A 22,980-nucleotide genomic window follows, 5' to 3' on the forward strand; every position below is an offset into this window, starting at 1 on the left:
TTTACAGTAGGAAAAAATAATTTCACATTTTCATAACTTAAAATTGGCATAATTGATTTTAGTCAAATGCCCCAAAATAATTCATCTTTGGGCTGAGACTAAGCATGGAATTTTTTAGAATTTTTTCCCCAACTGGAAAATTCCTCCTAAAGACAGGAATAGAATGGAAGGCACTTCTTAACCTTAACTGTATTGTTTATTGGGAGATGCACTTCTAAATATAAAGAAAAACATAAGAAGACCTATCATATCACGGTTGTTCAGATCGCCAACTAACTTGTTTTGAAAGGTTTATGTACAGAAATAATAATGTGGAACTTGATTCTGCAAAGAGCTCTACAATTGGGTACAGAAGTCCCTCCGCATAGATTTGCTTGCAGGGCTGGAGTCTTGGTGTTGGGCATTATTTTTTTTACACAAATCACCAACTTTACTAGTTTAGGAACAATGCACATTTTTTCCTGATAACTGGATGCAGTTTGAGATTTCTTTTAAAATGCTAGAGCTGTTGCTGTCAACATGCCCATTGCCATCACATACTAACATGGTTTGATAGCTGACAAAACAAACATGCAAAGACTGACATCTGGGCCAGACACCTTTAATTATTATATGCTTTGATAAGCTTAACTTTTTTCCATAAACATGTGCATTATATTGACATCTTTCATGTTACTGGAAATAAAGGCCTGTCCACTTTTCTTTATACCCTGCTATATTTAGTAGATAAAAGCTAACCCACAAAATTCACTTGGAATTTAAATTACTAGGCAGAAACTAAAATCTTGCCTAAAAGGTGACTGCAGGGAAGTTCAGTAAAATCCCATGCACTTGAGAAGTGTTGAATGTACCCAGTAGTGAGGATAAAGGGGCATTTTGAGCACACAAACAGCTTATTTTCCTTCATGCCGAAGGGCAAGGCTGTCATTTAGCCCTATTATGGGTCCTCAGCTGCTTCTCCATATAATGCCTCACTAAGGAGCAAATAGAATTGTGCACTCTGTACTTTGCAGATAAGGGAAACATGTATTTTCTGTTAAAATTTGTCATTTTAAACTTTGCAGTCTTTTAGTGATTCTGGAATGATTTTTTTTATTTTATTTTGTAGCTCGGCAGTAGAAGAAATATGCTACGCGCCTGACAGTGCAAACAAAAAAAAAGATATGAGCCCTGGTTCGCTCTTCTGCCTCAGACCTTTTGTCTTTCTGGTGGCCTACAGCATGTGGAACCAGCCCCCAGGGAATACCCAAGCAGAATGGGGTTCTCTTTAGCTGGCATAGTGCTGCTGAAACGGTTCTATACCAGCTCAGCTCCCACCTTTGGTGTAGTGGGCATATCAGGAGCTGCAAAGGTGCCTTAAAGTCAGCTTTGCCTCCCCCTTTCACCGCTCCATTTCAGTGCCTAAACAGGGACAGTGGAACTAGGAGCCATGATCTCTGCCCTGACAAGTTTACCATCTCATTATAGTTACGACTCAGTGATGGAGGCAAGGGTATGTACGTATGTGTAACAAAATGGTTGGCAGGAAAACCAGGAGATGAAGTAGTAAGATTATGTGGATACTCAGCGAAAGCTTGTGCACAACTTGATGGAGCAAAAATTGGTGGGTATTTTTTTAAGTAATAAATATCATTGTTGACTCATTTATGTATTTCCTTTTACTTAACACCCATCCTCCCACACACACATACACGCATTTTTGCTCCAGCATGCTGTGTAGAAGACTGTGCTGCATATCCCCATCCTGCTGTAACCCCATCCTTCCTTCCCTTGTCCTCTCCCTTCAGAATTCTCCTTTAAAGACCTTAAATCACTCTTTGAAAAGTTTGTAGTTAATTTTTTCAGCAATACTTTTTCCTCTTCTCATCTGTACATACTAGTTTGTAATGAACTTTGAAACTTACTTTATTTAATGTTTAAAGTGCCAAATGCAATGCTGTTATTTTCCAGCTGCTCCTTGCTCTCACTCAGACAATTTTATAAACATTCTGTAGGTCTTGTTTCTGTAAACATTCCAGAATTGGTAACAATGTATGTGTAAGTTTTAAAAAGTCCAAATGCACTTGAACACATATGCATGGAAAACCTTCCCAACCCCTTATCTACCAAGTACAGAGTTCTGGATTAATTTTAACCTAACAGAGTCATGTAGCTAAATTTAAGAATATTTGATACGAAAAAGCAAATTAAAAAAGAAACTTGAACTGAGAAAATCTATAAAAGTTTACTGCTTAAGATGCATGTTTGTTCTACTCAAATGACAACTGAATTTGGCAAAAAAAATTGTTAGTTTATTGATTGAAAGAAAAATCTTAGAGGAAGGTTACAAAATATGCTGCATTATTTATTCAGTGAAATACATGGGTTAGTATGTGTACAATTTAAAGTATTAAAATACAACACATTTTTCATGATTTGGTTTAAATCAATAAGAGCTAGGAAATTCAAAAATTGAGATATTACTCTTGTTTTTCATGCACATATGTATTTTAAGGGTTGAAGATCAAATCTTGAACTCATGGAAATCACAAGTAAACTCCCATTGACTTCAATGGGATCTGGATTTAGCTCTGAATTTCCTATTTTTATTTTATTTTAGACCAAATGCTGAGTATTATTTCAACATAACTGTGGGCCTAAGGTAAGTGTTTATTACAACACTTGGAAATTTTCAGCATTTGATAGTAGTAGGAGCTCAGAATAAAAACAACCTAAAGGCCTGATCCTGTCCCTATTTAGGTAAATGAAAATTTTGCTATAGGCTTCAATGGGATCAAGAACAGTAGACCTTTAATGCTGTACTTTATATTCAACAGAGTTCCACCATTACACAGATGTTTAGCTATCTCTCAAAACACAATAGTGAATGCTACTAAAATAGGTATTGTTCTGGCCGAGGAAAAGGTTAAGAGTAGAAAAAAGGAATCATTTACTAACATAACTGCTTTCCTATTCAACATAAATTCATTTCCCCTCTGCCAATATATTTTGTTACCATGTCCATTTTCTGTCTACCTACGTTATGTCACTTGCACACTTGATTTTAAATGCTCTTGTGAAGGTATTGCTCTATTACTTTCAATTCAATAAGTACTAAGTTACACCTCATCAGCCCTCCTGGTCACGCCTCACAACAGTCACAGCCCCGTTAGCAGAACAACTGATCTTTAAAGCAAAATGTTCATTCTCATACGCAACATTAGTGATGTCAGGAGTTGACTGCAAGCCTATCAATGAATGATGGTACAATCACTGAATTACTCCATGAGACAGCGATGGAGGATTTGATGGCTTTCAGATACTAATCTCATCCTTTTACATAGCTGTTGGCCATTTATGTTAGCCTGTCCCATTAAATATATTAGATATGAGAAATTTGCCACTAAAACAGCTGGTACAAAATAAATGTGTCTCTGGACAGGAAGAGGAACTGGTTTCAGAAGCCATGGGAAACTAATCAAACTGGCCTAAACTAGTTTTTTCTCCTTTCAAAAGCAAGTAAAATTACGAATGTTTACAGGTCATGGAGTAGGTACTTTTTTCTGCATTTATGTCTTATCAAATATGTATTGTACTTTTGTTTTTAAACCAACTAAAAGCAGGATTGGAATGATGTAAAGATCAGTTAGGATTTTATCAGAGTTGTGTGTTTTGAGACTATTGCAAGTAACAAGAGAATTTCGGAAATAAGGCATGGGACATGGTTTTTATTCTAGTGTCAGTCTTGGGGCCTAGTCTACATTTAAAATGTAAGTTAACATAGCTATGGTGCTCAGGGTTGTGAAAAACCCACCCCTCAGAGCACCATGACTATGTCAACCTAACCTCCACTGTAGACACTGCTAGGTTGACTGACGAATACTTACATTGACTTAGCTACCATCACTTAGAGAGGCAATGTTCCTACAACAATGGAAAAGCTCCTTCTGTCACTGTAGGCCGTCTCTATGTTAAGAGGTTATACTGCTATAACGAGGGTCTGTAGTTATGCTGCAATAGTCCCCATAGCATAGACGTGGCCTTAATATTCAGCACTGATATCAGTAACTGTACTCATTGATCATGTAGTGTAATCATAGAATCATAGAATATCAAGGTTGGAAGGGACCTCAGGAGATCATCTAGTCCAACCCCCTGCTCAAAGCAGGACCAGTCCCCAATGTTTGCCCCAGATCCCTAAATGGCCCCCTTGAGGACTGAACTCACAACCCTGGGTTTAGCAGGCCAATGCTCAAACCACTGAGCTATCCCTCCCCCATCAAAAGCATAATACAATTTTGGGTAACCAAACACCCTGTCTAGTGATGATACTTCTCCTGCTCTGAATTCATTTTTATCATTATGAAATAAATTTACTATGTCCTCATATGCTTTGGTGAATATCAATGCAGACTGATGGATTAATTACTTTGCCTCCTTAAGCTGCATAGTCTAAGATTTAGCTCCTATAAGGTTCATCTAAAGAATCAATGAAAATATTAATGCTGCAAGTACTTGCAACAAAATTCTGGTTACAGATTTTATCAGTTTCAATTTTGGTTGTAAATTTTGTTGGTTCTTTCACTTTCCTTGTATTTATAGATTCTGAGGAGCAAATTTTGAATGAAAACTGTACAAATTGATTACTTATTTTCAGCTAAAATTATGTTTTAATTGGAATTTCTTTTCTTTGTGCATCATTCTACAGCTCTACAAATGCTAAAAAAGACTCCATGCAAATGATTAAGTTTTCACACAAAACCATTTACTCTAAAAGTCAATTAATTTGACAAAATATTAAAATTTTATACCAAAATATTGAAATCTGGGATATGTCAGCTTTCTTAACAAAACATTTTGTTTGATACTTCCAATTTAATTTTTTTTTGTATGTCTGATACACTTGGTTTAGAATTCAAGGAAAATTCTCAAGTTCTTTATTATTATGGACTAGATTTTACTAAAGCAAAAAACCCTGGCTTTCACACTCGTGTCCCTTTTAAGTTGCAAAAATGGATTTTAAAGAGTTTCCACTCTGGTGTATGGTGTGGAAATACTGGTACTTACTAATAAACTGCTTTTCAGTGGTTAGAGTAGTTAGCACTGTAAAGTCAGATTCTAAACATACAGTATGCTAGAACAGGTTTTAGTACCTTCCTTTCCCCTGCATTTGCTTTGTTTTGATACATACACAAGGTAGTAGGCTTATGTAGATTTCTTTGATTATTTGAATGACTAAGAAGCACCAGAATATTAAGCTAAAAGCAGCGTGGGCTTACAGAGAATACTGGCCATACAAACGTGTGAATTCTCTATCATGCACTCACTTTTTTTTTCATGATATACTTAAGAGAAATCCTGGCTTCTGATCAATTGAAAACAGCCATGTGGTGAATCTTTAAGTTTGATCAGTATTGGTCAGAGGTCAGTAATACTGAGCTCTAGGATGACATTAACCAATCTTAATGTATATGCAGATTGATGCAGGCTGCTGTCTCTTGTAGGCAGTGCTCCAAAGAACTACATGGGGGTTGGGAGACTCTCTCTTCTCTTTAACGTGTGAGTTGGATTAAAGGTTCACCCTCAGTCAGTCAAACAATGATTATTACTGCAACATTGGGCTGTAATAGTCGCTCTGTCTCTTTATAGTACCATCACATCAGGTGTTGGACTAGTCAATTTTCTGTGAGTAGATGGAGTGTACAAGTCGCTTCCACTTTCCTGGCCTGTCCCACTCACTTTTCTGTATTCCCAAGATGAGAAACTTTATAAAGCGCAATTCTGTGCACTGGGTTGCAGATTCCTCCTGCATTGCCTCTCTGCAACTTGCCTCACCCATCCAGTGGGTTTGTTTTTTTAATTGTATTTTGGGACTAATAAGGCAATGGGCAGAATGTATAATTATTCTTAATTATAATTATGCATGTGATTTTTTTTTTCAAAATACCAGCTATGGTAATTTGAGCTAATTTAATTGGTATCAAGGTATGTACTTTTTAAAATTGATGAAACAGATTAATTTAGTGTAACAAAATATTTTTCTTATTTTAAAAAACATGAGCCTTCTTGGCAACCAGTCAAGACTCTTCATCCATATTGAGAGCTGGATGTAGCAAATCTCTCTTAACAGAATGATGAGAAATTCTGAATGCCAGCTTGGTTATTTCTTAATATAGATTTCAGAACCATTTCTTAATCTAGTTTTCCATAGCATAATCTGAGATTTGTGGGTCCTGAATCAGTGTGTGACAAGACAATCTCTTCTAGATGGGATCTTTATATTAAACTCCTGCCTCCCGATACTGTGTACACCCATTTCAAATTAAGCACTGTAGTTAAGCATTTCAAGTTAGCACCTAACGAGAGAACTTGCTAGTGCCCTCTAACTCCTTAAACTCTGTTTCATGAAGTCAGCTCTAAGGAGGACTTTATGCATGTTTTAGAATGTGGATTTGAGAAGGTAATACAAAACCAAGCTATGGTTAGTTCATCATTTTAATAAGAGCATAAACTGTGATTGTCAACATCGTCCTCAACATTGGGGAGACTACTACTAGTAGTAAAGACTTAGGTGGACCCATTCACAATGCACCTTATCGCATACATTTTTAGTATGAAAAATTATGGAAATACTTGTCTGTCATGACTTCAATCCCTTGTTTGTTTTGGCTTGCTGATTTGTACAGTCTTTTAAAATAAAATTACCCTTTTATTCTCTTATAATAATGACTCCTTAGTAAAGTGATAGAAGCAAGTTAGAGTAAAAAGAGGTTTCTAGAGAACACAGTTTCATGCTTTAATATTACTACTTTCTGCTGCCAACGCTAATTAAGAATAGAGGAGGTTGTGGTTTATTACATGTACTCTTAATGGGGTACTCACTCCCTGCAGGTGGCACCTCCTTCTGGATGTTCTGGGGATTAGCTGTCTTCGAGGTCCAAGACCTCCCCTAGTGTCTCTCACCCCTGTTGTTCTTTCTCACTCCAGGAGCTGCAGCTTTCTTCCCTTGTGGGGAATAGAGTCTCAACTTGACCCACTATCCAGGCAATGCCACTGTGTCAGTGGCTGGTAGGGGAACCTGGGCCCTCCCACTACTCCAAGTTCTAGCCCAGGGACCCTACAACATGCAGCCAAGATCTGTTCAGTCTTCAACCTTGTTGCTCTGTTCCTGAGCTGCTCTCTACTCACCTCCTAAAGGCTTCCTTCTGTATCCCCCTCTCTTCTGCATACACCCTTCCCTCCGAGTCAGAGTCCTACTCTTTCCATGGATTCCTTCTTTCCCTCTCTAATGCACCAAGGGTGGCTGCAGAAATCCTCACTGTAACCGTTTCTGTTGCCAGTATCCTGGCTTTATACTAGCTCAGTCCACGCCCGCTCAGATGAACTTCATCCTGGATCAGGGGTTGCTTCTTCAGCCTAATCCCCTCATGTGTGGCCTATCACACTAACTGGACTTTTCTCAGCTTCCTTAACCATTTCAGGGCTGTTGTGCAGTGAACACCCCATCACTGTGCTGTACTTGACACACAACTTACATTTTCAAAGAGCTTTAGAAACACTCTTATTGCAAAACGGAGAGTTACAATAGGCAAGTGCCATCCCAGTTTTACAGATGGGAAACAGGTGAGAGAGAGGTCAGTGTTTGAACCAGGATTAGAATTCAGGAATTGCTAGATTCTAGCTCAGTTTTCAGTCCCCCTATACTATTCAGCCTCTGCAGGCTTTTTGATCTTGCACGTATTTAGCAACTCCTGCCATTTCCCTGTGTGAATTCCAGACACCACCAATCATTTCATATAACTCTTTGGAAAAATGCTTCTTTCGCTGTCTTGGTCTATGTTGTTATTTGGGAACCTTTTGAAAGTTCTGAAACATTAATATGAATTTTGCACATGTGCTTATTTTGAGGTCCCATTTCCTAAGTCTTAACATATATGACCTGGCAAACTTAAATGTTTCCATGTGGCACTGAAAATTTTGGATTCAAAATAGCTTATAGATCACAATGACCATCATAAATACTACAGAACTTCAGTTCTACAAATAGACCTGAACAGAGTAAACGTTACTTTGCACATGATCTACTATTGGTTCCTGAATGTAACTATGTATTATTGTTATCCTATTAAAAGTATAACCAAGTAAAAGTGTGCATTTTTGTATGTTCCTTTTCGAGTGATGGTATTCATTTCTGATTTCTATTTTGGTACGTATCTTGAAACAACTTCTCTGGTTTGTCATATTTATAAAATTGGTCAACTCTAAAGTAGAAATGGTGCCCCCAATCTGATCCCACATGTCAGGAAGTAAGAAATACCCTCTGCTCTTACATTTATCAGTTAGCTCTTAATAATTCTGAACAAATGCCCTGATTTCTTGAGTTTCTGAATCATGTTTGAAACTTCAGTGGTTGGGGGAGGAGGGCAGGGCACACTGACTTTTACTTGCTTTGGGCATGGGATACCCTGAAAAAGAATGATGTTTATGCTCTGCTGTTAACAAAACTTGAAATATTACATCAGAGGACAAAAATGTATCTTTTGAGCGGCTAACTATGTTTAGGCAATGTGTGAGCTGCTGGAGTAGATACACTGGTAATGTCAGAGTACACTGAACAGGATTTCACACAGATTGTAACTTTGTACCTTGAAAATGTTTACTAACCCTGTAGAGATTATAATTGCAAATACTTTAACCAAAGAGATTGAAAAAATTATTACAGGAAGAAAATATTTGTTGTATCTGTTAGTTAAAACAAAAATATTTTCTTTTCATAGTGTATGGTTTGATTTCAGATCTGGACACAAGATTTTAAACTGGTATTAATATTTTGCTCTGTACTTGGTACAATAGTTCATCAAGCGGCCACACAGGTTAATAGGTAACAGCAGCCCTTTATTTGTAGTACAACTTTATATGTGCTGAACAAGTTTGGGAGTGCCATAAAATGTTTGAGCAGAAATAGAGTTACATTAAGAAAGGAAATACGTTATTTATATTATAATGTAAATGCTGGCTTTTCTCTATGCAAATGCAACTTGGAACATACAAGATTGACAGTAACTCTGTGTGTGTGTATGTCTGTCTGGGTAAAGCATGTCTTGGCTTATCATCAGGGTAACAGAATGAAAAATTAACTCTTTTAGGAAGTGGTAGGACTAGAAGCTCAACTCTGTGGTGAGAAGTTATTGTGAGGGCATAGCAGCATCATATAAAGGTAGTACTTGTATTAACATCACTTATGCCCCTGTGAAGTTGGGTAGGTTTGTAGGAATGGGGTTTTTTGGTCCTGACAGAAGCCTCGGTGCATATCAGCAAGCTTACCACAGTTGGTTGAGGCACAGGCTCTATCCTTACTAGTGCCAGCAACCATCCCTCACGTAGAAGAGGGTATATCAGGCCTAGGGTATGTCTACACAGCCCACAGCAATGAGCCTCCGCAGCATGGTTTAATAGATTTAGGCTAGCAGGGGCAAGCCGCAACTTCAAAGCGCTGTCTGCACAGCTATTTTAGAGGGCTAGTATGAGCTCCGTTAACCCAAGTGCAGATCTGGTCGCCCCATCTCAAAAACGATATGTTGGAATTGGAAAAGGTTCAGAAAAGGGCAACAAAAATGATTAGGGGTATGGAATGGCTGCCGTATGAGGAGAGAGTAATAAGACAACTAAGGGGGAATATGAATGAGGTCTATAAAATCATGACTGGCATGGAGAAAGTAAATAAGGAAGTGTTATTTACTTCTCCTCATAACACGAGAACTAGGGGTCACCAAATGAAATTAATAGGTAGGAAATTAATAGGTTTAAAACAAACAAAAGGAAGTATTTCTTCATACAACGCACAGTGGAACTCTTTGCCAGAGGATATGGTGAAAGCCAAGACTATAACAGGGTTCAAAAAAGAACTAGATATATTCATGGAGGATAGGTCCATCAATGGCTATTAGCCAGGATGGGCAGGGATGGTGTCCCTAGCCTCTGTTTGCCAGAAGCTGGGAATGGGCAATAGGGGATGAATCACTTGATGATTACCTGTTCTGTTCATTCCTGCTGGGACACCTGGCATTTGCCACTGTCAGAAGGCAGGATACTGGGCTGGATGGACCTTGAGTCTGACCCAGTATGGCTGTTACTATGTTAAGTCTGTCGATGGGGGATGGATGGTCGCTGCTGTGAGCTGTGTAGACATATTTATAATGCTCCAGCATCTGTAAAACAATGCACTTCTTGCTGACAGGGGATTTGCTGATTCCTGGCTGTTTCTGAGTGTTTCACCTCGAGGAGAGCAGTTAGGTTTGGGTCTGTGTGGTGGTCAGGATTTTAGTTGACAATGTATTTGGGGTTACATGTCCTAATTGGATTTACTGTCATCTGACAACCAGCCAGTTGGATTGGCCAGTGACCAGGCCTCTGGCTGTGCTGCCCAGCTTTGCTGGGTGGAATGTAAAAGTAGCCTTGCCAGGACCAACAGGCCTCTTTCCTGCTGCCTGCTCCTTAGGTTTAAAGGGATCCAGTTTTGTTTCCTCCCTTTCCATGTATTGAGCAATATTGTACTTTTCTGTAATTTATTGAATTCCTGCTGTTATGATGGGCACGTTGTAAGAAAGTACTGTTATTTGTCTCTCAGCAGTAAGGGTGCTTGGGCTGTAAAGGCCATCTGCTTTTGTGGTTAGGAAAAAATGTGTTGGGATTTCTACCCTAACTCTGTTCTCCATATGTTTCTCCTAGGAAATGGCTTTTTGCTAACTTTGGGCCTCAAGAGATACTGCATATTAAGATATTCATGGAGCACCTTGGGTATTCATTTTTTAAGCACAGGTGATTAGTTCTTTTCAATAAAGTGTGGTTCAGAGGAGTCGCTATCTCTTTGGCATCATTGGCTCCTGTGACCTTTTAAGCCCCCTCAGAGTGTGGGCTCTAAATCTACTAGTTTCTGCAGAGAAGCACATGCCACATGCACATGGGTTTTGTGCCTGCATGAAGGACCAATGTGCCAGATTAAAGTGAAAAACTGTAGGTTGTCCTGTAGCATGATGGAGGCCAAGACAGCTTCAAAATTCCTGCAATGATACAGGTTGCCCGTGCACTTGGGTTTGGGTCAAATTAGTAAGAACTTCCTGTTTGGTTTGGCTTTTTAATAAGATCTGCAGCCAGACTGATCTCATAAAATGTGTCTCATTATTTTCTGATTTGAATTCAGTGGATAAGGATTATTTGAATGAGGAGAAACAAAAACAAACTATTGACTTGATTTAATTATATTAAGTCCTGGTACAGGACTACAATGAAGCACTTCCAAAATGTAAACTTAAATATTGTATACTAAACAAACTATAAAATTGCTTAGAGTGGAGTGCAAAATAGCTTTTACTTGGCTTAGAAAGCTAATTAGTGGGAGCCTTAGCTCTTGAAAAGTCCTAAAAGTTTACATTAGTTTTTAAGAGCTGAAAAAAGTTACATTAATGATTAATATGAGCAAGCGAAATCATTCAGATTTTGAAAGCTATCAGGAACATAGTTCCAAGGTCACTAATTTGCCAAAATACTGTGGACATGTTTGAAAAAGCTATGTTAAATAATTATTTATGTAAGTTTGATAGTGACACCATAGAAACCTCATAGGAATTATGTATTGCCACAGTACAGTTGAGATTTTACACACACAAGTATGGAAATTAAAATTTGATTCAGATACCAGTTTTAAAAATCTGCTTTCTTGCACCTACATAATATTTTTGTTACTTTATAATATAACTTTATTTTAATGTGTATGTGCAATTTAGAAGAGTTCTCTTGTTCAGTTCTCTTGTTCAGTTAATAATTTTGAATATTCTGACTTTGCGTATGTAAAGCCTTCACCATTACTTTATATTAATGTAGTTGTACATTTAATTTCCTGGTATCACACACTGTAATAAATGAAATAATTGTATTTACTGAATCATGGAATCACTAAAGTAATGCGAGTTTGTTTAACAAATAACTAGTATACCTAGATGGACTCTTCACATCTCTATTTCAGGACAGGACTTAAGCACATGTTTAAGTCCTGTTGACTTTAAGCATGTGCTTTAAATGCTTTTCTGAATAAGAATGTTTTCTGAATTGGGACTGTAAATTGTTATGGAACTCCGGTTTAGTGAGCTAGTGCAGAATGCTGTTTTCACTTATAACATCATTTATCTTTGAATCAATCTTCATGAACTTAGCAAAGCCTGCTTTCCTAACTGATGGCTGAGGGCATGGCATGTTTGATCTTAGAAAAATTAAACAGTGTACAATTATCAGATTGCACACAGTAATTGAAAAATATCTTAATATTGTAAAATATCTTCCCATGTACCCACTATGATAACTTACCTATGCTACAGTCACATACCCTAACATCAAATCCCTTTAAGGTGTCTCACGTTGGGAACCCAATCGTGGACTAGCTTTTCCTGTCAAAGAGCTGAGTGATTCCTTTTCATACATGATTTTTATCATGATCAGTGTTACAAACTATTGAGTATTACACACAAACTATGTTAAAAGAATATTATTTAGGTTGCAAAATGAAGCACTCGAAAATGGGGAAATGTCAGACCTACAGTAGTCTATGCAACCTTAATTCTCCAAGTTTGTGCATCCTGTGCATAGGGATCCTGTGGAAATAATGGTATGATATCCTGTAGTTAAAGACTATGTATCATATTGCATATGCACAAGAGAGTTGATTAAAACTGCAAAGACAAGTGTATAATGGGCATATCCCAACTTTTGAGTGTTTGAATTTGCAACCTAATCATGCTATTTTAGTATTTTTGGAGTATAATTTCCTAGGTTGTTATTTAAATGAAAAAATGTATTTTATTTCATTGAATGATGAATGATAATGACATAAATTAAATAAAAAAACATTACGTGCAACTGTAACAACCCCCCTTACCCACAATCATGAATCAGCAATAGGGTTTGAACCTTGAGCCTTCAGCATTGCAGCACAAACTGTTATCACTTGAGCAACAAGACTAACAATATTATCTGGCAACAAAAGACTGCTAATTTCCCTGAGGGGGGGCAGAGGGAAATAGGTTGCAGTTCCGGGGGTGATCAGGAGGAAGCCTTGCTCTCTCTCTACCTGCCCCAGCCCCAGCGTTGTGGGGAGCTCCTCCTCCTGTATAAGCCCCAGATGGGGGATTGACCGCTGGTGCCATAGAATCCTAGAATATCAGGGTTGGAAGGGACCTCAGGAGGTCATCTAGTCCAATCCCCTGCTCAAAGCAGGACCAATCCCCAAATAAATCATCCCAGCCAGGGCTTTGTCAAGCCTGACCTTAAAAATATCTAAGGAAGGAGATTCTACCACCTCCCTAGGTGTAACGCATTCCAGTGTTTCACCACCCTCCTAGTGAAAAAGTTTTTCCTAATATCCAACCTAAACCTCCCCCACTGCAACTTGAGACCATTACTCCTCGTTCTGTCATCAGCTACCACTGAGAACAGTCTAGATCCATCCTCTTTGGAACCCCCTTTCAGGTAGTTGAAAGCAGCTATCAAATCCCCCCTCATTCTTCTCTTCCGCAGACTAAACAATCCCAGTTCCCTCAGCCTCTCCTCCTAAGTCTTGTGTTCCAGTCCCCTAATAATTTTTGTTGCCCTCCGCTGGACTCTTTCCACTTTTTCCACATCCTTCTTGTAGTGTGGGGTCCAAAACTGAACACACTACTCCAGATGAGGCCTCACCAATGTCGAATAGAGGGGAACGATCACGTCCCTCCATCTGCTGGCAGTGCCCCTACGTATACATCCCAAAATGCCATTGGCCTTCTTGGCAACAAGGGCACACTGTTGACTCATATCCAGCTTCTCGTCCACTGTAACCCCGAGGTCCTTTTCTGCAGAACTGCTGCCTAGCCATTCGGTCCCTAGTCTGTAGCGGTGCATGGGATTCTTCCATCCTAAGTGCAGGACTCTGCACTTGTCCTTGTTGAACCTCATCAGATTTCTTTTGGCCCAATCCTCCAATTTGTCTAGGTCCCTCTGTATCCTATCCCTACCCTCCAGCGTATCTACCGCTCCTCCCAGTTTAGTGTCATCTGCACACTTGCTGAGGGTGCAGTCCACGCCATCCTCCAGATCATTTATGAAGATATTGAACAAAACCGTCCCAAAGACCGACCCTTGGGGCACTCCACTTGATACTGGCTGCCGACTAGACATGGAGCCATTGGTTGCTACACGTTGAGCCCGACAACCTAGCCAACTTTCTATCCACCTTATAGTCCATTCATCCAACCCATACTACTTTAACTTGCTGGCAAGAATACTGTGGGAGACCGTGTCAAAAGCTTTGCTAAAGTCAAGGAACAACACGTCTACCACTTTCCCCTCATCCACAGAGCCAGTTATCTCATCATAGAAGGCAATTAGATTAGTCAGGCATGACTTGCCTTTGGTGAATCCATGCTGACTGTTCCTGATCACTTTCCTCTGCTCTAAGTGCTTCAGAATTGATTCCTTGAGGACCTGCTCCATGATTTTTCCAGGGACTGAGGTGAGACTGACTGGCCTGTAGTTCCCAGGATCCTCCTTCTTCCCTTTTTTAAAGATGGGCACTACATTAGCCTTTTTCCAGTCGTCTGGGACTTCCCATGTGCTGAGTCTGGGAGGAGTAGTGGTTTTGGGGAGCCCAGCCTGTGTCTGTCTCTACCACCCTGCCACATGCACACCTGGGAGTCCTGAAAGTGGGGGCAGAGAGAGGATCTGTGGAATAGAGTCCTTTCTCCCACCCCCTGCTACAGCTCAGTTACTCTGGCAGCTCCCTGATGTTTCTCTGGAGCAGCTTGTGGGGGTGCAAACCATGCCTCCGAATGTTCAGTGGTGGTTTTGGCATGTTGCCAGTATTTTCCTGAGGAATGCAAGTGAGAAAAGGGAAATGGCCATTTTTAATAGTTTATATCTCAGCCAAAATCTGAATGGAATTTCATGGGACTAAGAAAAAGCACTTCTGTAGCCCACGGGGGATTCCCTGCGCGGAATACCAAAGGCATACCAAATGCCAAAGGTCTACTGCAAATAATGGAGGCATGAAAGCTTCTCAAAGATGAAGTTGCAAGAATATAATGGAAAGTGTTAGGCAACCTAAATACAGGGGTTGCTACCAGCTTCTGCTATGATATACTTGAACTGCTAATATGAAAAATTCCATTGAACTCAATAGGACTTTTTGTTCTGTTCAATGTTGTTGCTAAAGTCGCATGGTGTTCTTTCAGTTGTAGGAAGGCTACTGTGAACTGGTAACTTTTCTATTTGTCCAGTATTTACATCTTAATGGTGTCATTGACATTGGGCCAACCTCACAACTGTCATAACAACTGCTCTGAAGTTATTAAGAATTGCACTCACTTAAACCAGAGCTGGGAATTTTGTTCCATTGTATTCAGGGATTAGACTTCAGGAGATTACATACCACAGGGCCTGTAATTCCTAGGCACACTATATTTGCATCTAATCTGTGTCTAATTGGGTTGTACCTGTATTATGTACCCAGTAGTAACTGGTCTGGTGCAAAAAAACATTATGGAATATAATGGAAGATGATACTGTTTTTCAAATGCATAAAACACTGCTACCTGTCTACATTTTATTCCTGCAATTTTTGTTGTTGTTGATTAACAGTGAGCTCGCTACTGGAAGGTGCCTTTAACTTCCCTTGTAGGTGAATATTTAGTCTATAAACTGTTCAGGGCAAGAATTGTCGCTTTGTCTTTGTACAGCACAGCACCCAGCACAGTGGGGTCCTAATTCTGAGTGGAGCCTTTGAGAGCCATGTAATCTAAATATTTACTGCAGATAATGAAAGATCACTCTGCACCTTGCAGGATCATGCCCTGCCCTGAACAGTTATAACAAAAATAGACCTCTTGGCTAAAACTGAAGAATGCAAATAAAATCTGGTTGATAATTCTACTATGAAAATTATTTTTGTTTTCAGTGTGTCTTGACTAAATCACAGTATATATCTGGGACTCTTAGCTTCAGCTAGCGGAATGCCTTTATTGACTAATTGTACCTCAGTTGTTGGAGCCTCTTTTTATAGACTTTAGAATGAGTGACTTAATGCAATACAGTCTGCTTGGGAGATGAGTGCAGATGAAGATTGCAGACCTCTGTGTCATTTCCCCCAAAATGTTAAATTGTTCTGTGTTTCTCAGAATAGCGCAGATAGTATGTCCTTGAAATAGGTTTTTTTTATGTTTTGTTTTTTCTTTCAGTTTGTGTGCAGACAGGTTAGATACTGCATAGGAAAAAATGTCTTTAGTCTGAAGTACTTAGGTGAAAGATTTTCTGAAAGCAATATATGGCTGAAGGTGATTGTTACTTATTATGGGATCATTTGTTTGGGTTCCAGTATCCCCTTCCACTGTGCAGTGAGGAGCAAAAATGCAGAAATGAGGTGGATGGAGCTACGTGGAGGGAGAACGTAGCTGTGCTGGAGCCTGTAGCATCTTCTACTGTGCAGCTACGTCTGTTCCCTTTGCTAGACTATTACCAGATCCCAATGTCAAAAAGAGAGCCACTTTATGCAGTATATTTCCTCCATCCAGTAGGGGCGACATAATGTACAATGGGGAGGATAAATTATTCCTGATTGGATCAGCATCATCTATCTTATGTGCTCTATGATCTCCAGAGGGTTGCAGCATTTCAGCCAGCCCAGTTACCTTATCAGAGGTGAGCTTTGCTTGGAAGGAGTGTGGAGGGGAGCTTTGCTCCAAGATGCTGCTGACTGTGGATCTGTGATAGGGGTTTGAGTCAGGGTTTTTCATGAATCCTCCAATTTACAGCTTGCAGCCACTGCAAGAATGATGCAGCTCCTCAACAGCTATGTGATTTTTTTCATTCTTGTTTCCTTTCTTTGTGTTTTTACATGGGAGAGGAGAACATGAGCTTCACTCACATATATTAATGCAGTGCCCTTCATGCAAATTGTTCTGGCTGTGTGCCCTGTGAAAAAGGGAACGTAGGAACAAGTGTAAAGTAAAAAAAAATAATTCAGGGTTTGGTTTAAGTAGTATTACTAATTTAGCAGATCTATCTTGAAATGACAAAGGATTTTGCAAATGAGATGCATAACCAAAGAATTTGCATACAGAGATCTGGCTCATATCTGTAGTGTCGATGGAAGACTGACTGTGGCTATGAGGAATGTAAGGAGCTAAAGCCATGATATTACCAAGAGTTATAAGGCTCTGAAGTGTCTAGGTATGGAAAAGAATTTTAGTGCATTATTTGTTTCTTGGAAATCAACAGTTCTGCAGAACGCATAGGGAAAAAAAAAGATAACCTAGAAAAGTCATAACCTTAACCCAAAAACATCGGTTGATATTGCCGTAGCAGCACAATATTAGCAAAATAATTTTCAAGTCTGTATGCTTAATAAAGAACCAGTGCTAGAGGAACATGGCAAGGAAAGCTTGCTCTTAGATACTATCCTAGTTGCAAAATCCTGTAAAACTGTGCATTACGTGATATGTGAACCAAATGAAAGCAGAAGTGAGCAGAGAATTACAATAATCTGGCTAAACTGAACAGGGTTCATTTTATTTTGAGTGAAGTTCAGTGTAAGTTGCATATATGTAAGGCTTTGTGCTCTTAATAGATCTGCTGTCTCATCTGAAACTTATGGATAATAGCTTAGAAGCTGACTAACTTGCCATACCAGTCTTACAGTGTTTTTTGTTTTGCTCAAAGTAGATGAAAGGTTAATTTAAGTATGGTTACAGTAGTACTGCATTCCTGATGATGTTGGTAGCTTAATGACAATCTTTGTTGTAGAAATCAGGAAATGTGGGTTGAGCCTCTGGGATCTGTATGGCTGATGCGTGAAAATGTTACGTCCTGAATGACAAGATACTGCTGGAACAGCTTGGTATGTAACACAGCTGATTATATGTCTATGCTTTTGATTTTCTTTCTTTCTTTCTTTTGTTAAAACAAGATAGACATTTAAAGTTTTCTGCACTTAAAAGTTTCTTTCTGTAGTAACATTTCTCCACACTTTGGTTAGGGTGTTCCACGACGCACTCATGTACCAACACTGACGGATTGCAGATTTATTCCAAATGTATTCGACACACTGACTCTCGATGGTAAAACAGGCTGACATTTAACTGGAATGAATTTGATCATACTGATTAAAAACTGCTCTTGTGGTGTATACATTTATATATTGGTTTGAAATTCTCAGTTTGTATAAAAAGAAATGGTTCATAAATGTTAACATAGAATATTTGTCATAAAGTGAACTTAATGTATGCAAAGCCTCAAATATTGTTTATTGTGGAAGCAAGAGGAGGCTATGAAACTTTTTTTCTTGCTTCATTTTTCTAAATTTTTTCAGTGAAATACTGAGGTGTAGGTAGGGTGGAGTTGGCACTGGGAGCTGGAGGATTTATATATTGAGGTTTATTTAATTGAAATACTGAGAGCCCTTGCATTTATTAGAAATGTAACTTTGATTACATTTTAATTTTGTTCAGTGAAAGGCAAGATTATCTACTGAAGTTGTGCTGGTGTCTATTCTCTATTTATCAAATTATTTCATAAATCTAAAGTTCATTGACAGTCCTGCAGGGCACTTGCTGGTGTCATTGGATCTTCAGATTTTCATTCTCTCCTTTATTTTAAAATTCTTTATACTGGCCCTGCCTCTAACCAGTTTGCATTCTTTCTGTTCTGTTGGACTGTAGTTAAACGCTGGGTGTAAAACTGGCCTCTGCTCTGAGATCTTTGCAGTATTTAGGCACAGTGGAGATGAGATAGGAACAGAAAGTTAACTTTAACTTGGAATTCCCTTTTTTTTTTCAGCTTCTCTATATGAATTAAGTTATTTTAATTTGGTTATTTTCTGCATTTCAAATCATGCTTACTCACTTCTGCTGAAATGTAAAATATGTTAAGCATTCTGGACCACTTGAGAAACATGTTTCACTGAATTTTCATTTGTAAAGCATTACAGATCAGTCCCTTACCCACCTCCACAAAGGATCATTTAGTATTCAATTCTTCTATGCTAGGGAGAAAATAAAGGTTTTTAATAAGATTACTAGGACTATTTGCTTGGTAGGAGCTGTACCTTAACCCAATTCTCCAAAATCTACTTCTTTGTGCATGTTGTGCTATAGAAGCTGATTTGTATGTGTATGTGCTAAATTGTGTCCTGTGGTAAGAGGAGTCTATATAGAGATGTCAAAAATGCTAGATGGTGTCTAAGGCTTTTGAGTGTCTGAATATCCCTGCCATTGAAGTGTACATGGAATCTACTCATTGGGTCACTTGGTATACCTTTGTTCTTGCCCCCACAGGAAAACTCCCCTGCTTAGGTGGATAAACTGCTCATTAGTGAAGCCTTATATTTTTGGTTTTCATGAAGGTTTACGTTCAGGACGTTTAAAGTGAGAGAGAATCTGCTGAGAGAGTAGTGGCAGCTCATTGTACTGTTTATCCTCCATGTCCTTCCTGCAGATAAAGTGACTGACACGGAATGGAAACATTCTCTTGCAAAGCATTGATAACAGACCAGAGCTGCGTTTTTGTTGTCCGCTTTTAGAATACATGACAAAAATTAGTTCGGTCTGAAGGTTTACAGAGCGTTATTGTTGTGTGACTTGAGGAAGATGGTCTTCTCCAAATGTATATGAAAGAATCCAGTAAGTAAGGAGTGAGTTGTTAATTCACAAAGAATGTGGAGCCTCTTAACTCTCAGAACTCTTTTCTCTGAGTAACTTGGGATGATTCTGTAGATGTGAGATGTCTTGGACTCTTAGCACTGTCATCTATGTTGCCATTACACAAAGGAACACTTCTTGATTTGGGTCCACAAAGCCTCATTTCAGTCCCTCTTGAAGACCCACTTCTTCCACAGCATATGTAAGAAACTAGCTTACTAAGTCCTCTACCCACCTACTTTATTTACCTTATAAATGAAGTACTCATTTATGTAGAGGGAGGATTTTAGAAGTTGGAAGGGAGAGCTAAGGGCACTGGAATTGAAGCTGGAAAGTGGCCATCCACTCTGGGTAGTGAAATTATATTAGAACTTCTCTTGCAAATTGTGCTTAAATATAATTTTTTTTCGGAAGTTACCATCCTGTCTCTGGTTAGTGTCTGCTGTACCCAAGCAAATTTGAAGGAAGATGATTACATATAGTCCTACATGGGCCAATAATTTTCACTTGTTTCTCTCCTTTTTTTTTTTTTCTTCAGATATGTAGTCTGCTGACCTAATTCATCTAAAGTTTATAGAGTATTATGTTACAATGAAATTTTTAGAGGGTTTGGACTCATGTATATGTTATTGGTAGACAAAGCAAGTAACTTCAAAAATGTGTCTTTATTGACTGTTTTCAATGGGCTTTTACTGTGTTTAGTTCTAGGTTGAAATACATGGAGATGTTCCTTTTTTTCGGTTGGTTTAACCAGCTATGGATGGGGAAAAATCAGAGTAATGTCAATTGTGATAATGAATGCTTCTCTGACATTGGGATCTCATGTTTTTTTTTTAATAGTTTTTTACCATGGTTTTTTGGTTTATAATATTCATTTTTAGCAAAATGAAAAACTTAATTAGGATTTTTATGTTAAAAATATTGGGATCAGTACTTTAGATTGGTTCTAACGTGGTAGAGAGATGGGGAGAAAGTGTATTTGGAGTCCAGATACCAACATGTGAGCGCCTACATTGTAGTTTTACTTGGTAGAAGTAGCTCTCTCAGGCTTGGTACTCCTTATTGTTCCTTGTTAGTGTGATTAAAAATAGCAGGGGTCTGTGCTATGGTTAACTTTTTGCGGCCTGTAATGGTAGTTGTAGCACTTGCTTAACATCTTTAGAAAAGTGTAAATCTAAGGCCTATATTTTTTTTAATAGGATGGTTTTAGAAAAGCCTCAAGGTCCTAAAGCTTTTTGAGTTTCAGCGTCAGCAGGATTGAACAAATCCAGCAATGTGATAGCTTCAGATAAATCAGTATAATGCTGCTGACCATCTCCAGAAAACTCCAGAGACTGTACACTAGGTGGTGTAGAAAAGAATCTGGTAAAGTATTTTTCTGCCTTCAAGTTTAACCAGTTGCTTCTTCCAATCTGCTCTAAAATAGTCCATACACTGTATAGTCAAACGTATCCCATTTTGGGGTATATCTTCAATGACAGAAACACTAACAAAAAGATAACTGACAACATTCAGTTCAGCTAACACCTTCTCCCTAGGCTTGGCTGTTCCTAGGCGGTCTGTGATTCCATCTACTCAGCTCACATCCTAGATCCTCTTACACCCACTATCCAGGTGGGGTAATGAACCAAAGCATTGGTTCGGGTTTGTCTTGAATAACAAAAGTGGCCGAGTTCAGATGCTGGATACCCTGATCTAATCTTGGACCTTTTTCCTGGAATAGATGCAGAGTAACGTTTTTACCTTGATTTTTTTTCTGGTTGCATTTAGGTTTGAACTCAACCAGCTAAATTGAATTACAAGGTGTTTCCTTGCAGCCACACTAAGAAAGAAGTCCAAGTTTAGGTCAGGCTTAGCGAGCATGAGTTAACTAAGCCTGACATAGGCTGAACCAATTTTCTTAGAGTATGTCTACACTTAAAATGCTACAGTGGCTCAGACACTACCTACGCTAATGGGAGAGAGTCTCCCGTCAGCATAGGTAATCCACCTCCCTGAGAGGCAGTAGTTAGGTCGATGGAAGAATTCTTCTGACAACCTAGTGCTGTCTATATGGGGACTTAGGTCAGCTTAACTACGCCACTCAGGGGTGTCCATTTTTCACACCCCTGACGGCTATAGTTAAACCAACCTAATTTTCTAATGCAGACCAGGCCTTAGTAAAGACAAACCCTTAGTCTGCATAACCCACTTAACAAAATTCCAGCAGGATCAGCGCCTGTGAACATGTCGGACATTTGCCAGCCTGCTACACTAAAATCTGTTGACTAAATCTACTTAGTGTTAGCCCTTGTCTAGTTTAGGAACTAAAGGTGTGAAGTTTATATTGATTTACCTAGCTGAATCTAATTATCACCTTCTGAAAACTCTAGTTAATACAAAGCAATTGTATTTTAGAGCATGCTCAGGTGATTGAGTTAAAGCTTTGGAGTATATATACACTAGAAACGCTCCTTTGCCGCTGTAGCACTGTAGTGTAGACACTTACTACAGCGACACTTTACTTCCATTGTTGTAGTAAATCCACCTCTCAGAGAGTTGGGAACTAGGTTGACAGAAGATTTCTTCCATCTACCTTGTGGTGTCTGCACTGGGGGTTAGGTTGGTTTAAAAATACTGCACGGGGTGTGAAATTTTTCGCAGCCCTGAGTGATGTAGTTAAGCTGACCTAACTCTGCAGCGTAAACCAGCCCTTGGAGGAAGCATGGACTTTAATTTGACAAGTTTAGCATTGTTCTAAAGCAGGGGTTCTCAACCTTTTTCTTACTGAAGGCCCCCTCCAACATGCTATAAAAACTCCACGGCCCCCATGTTCCACCACACCTATTTTTCTGCATATAAAATCTAGGGCCAGCATTAAGGGGTAGCAAGCAGGGCAATTGCCAGGAGCCCCATGTCACTGGGGCACCACAAAGCTAAGTTGCTCAGGCTTTGGCTTCAGCCCTGGGTGTTGGGGCTTGGGACCCTGGGCTGCAGTCTTGTGCGGTGGGGCTTTGGCTTTCTATCCTAGGCCCTAGCGTGTCTAATGCCAACCATGCTTGGTGGACCCCGGGGCCCCAGACCCCTGGTTGAGAACCACTCTTCTAAAGTACAAATGCTTTTTCTTCACTAGCGTTTTAAGATGTCAATTAGATCAATCTCACATCACATCTCTAAAGCCAGGTTCACACTACAAACTTACATCAGTATAACTGTGTCGCTCACAGGTATAAAAAACCCACACCCCTGAGCAATGCAGTTATACTGACCTATCTCCCAGTGTGGACAGTGCTGTGTCAACAGGAGGAGC

General features: G+C 39.2%; 1 protein-coding gene across 14 annotated transcripts in view; it reads left to right on the plus strand.

Moving 5' to 3' along the window:
- Positions 1-22,980, plus strand: part of NCOA2 (nuclear receptor coactivator 2) — a 259,281-nt gene that overhangs the window by 44,629 nt on the left and 191,672 nt on the right. For 4 of the 14 annotated variants that reach the window (XM_073330882.1, XM_073330883.1, XM_073330884.1 and 1 more), the window contains 2 exons: positions 10,708-10,797; positions 17,800-17,893. The exons of 3 other annotated variants lie outside the window; for them this stretch is intronic. The gene's annotated coding sequence lies outside the window, so the exon portion shown is untranslated. Of the gene's footprint in view, positions 1-2,599; positions 2,642-8,893; positions 9,197-10,707; positions 10,798-17,799; positions 17,894-22,980 lie in introns of those variants that run through there. 7 more of the 14 variants (XM_073330891.1, XM_073330888.1, XM_073330881.1 and 4 more) reach the window with 4 other exon arrangements.

Source organism: Lepidochelys kempii, chromosome 2, assembly GCF_965140265.1.
Source record: "Lepidochelys kempii isolate rLepKem1 chromosome 2, rLepKem1.hap2, whole genome shotgun sequence".
NCBI classification, from domain to species: Eukaryota; Metazoa; Chordata; order Testudines; family Cheloniidae; genus Lepidochelys; species Lepidochelys kempii.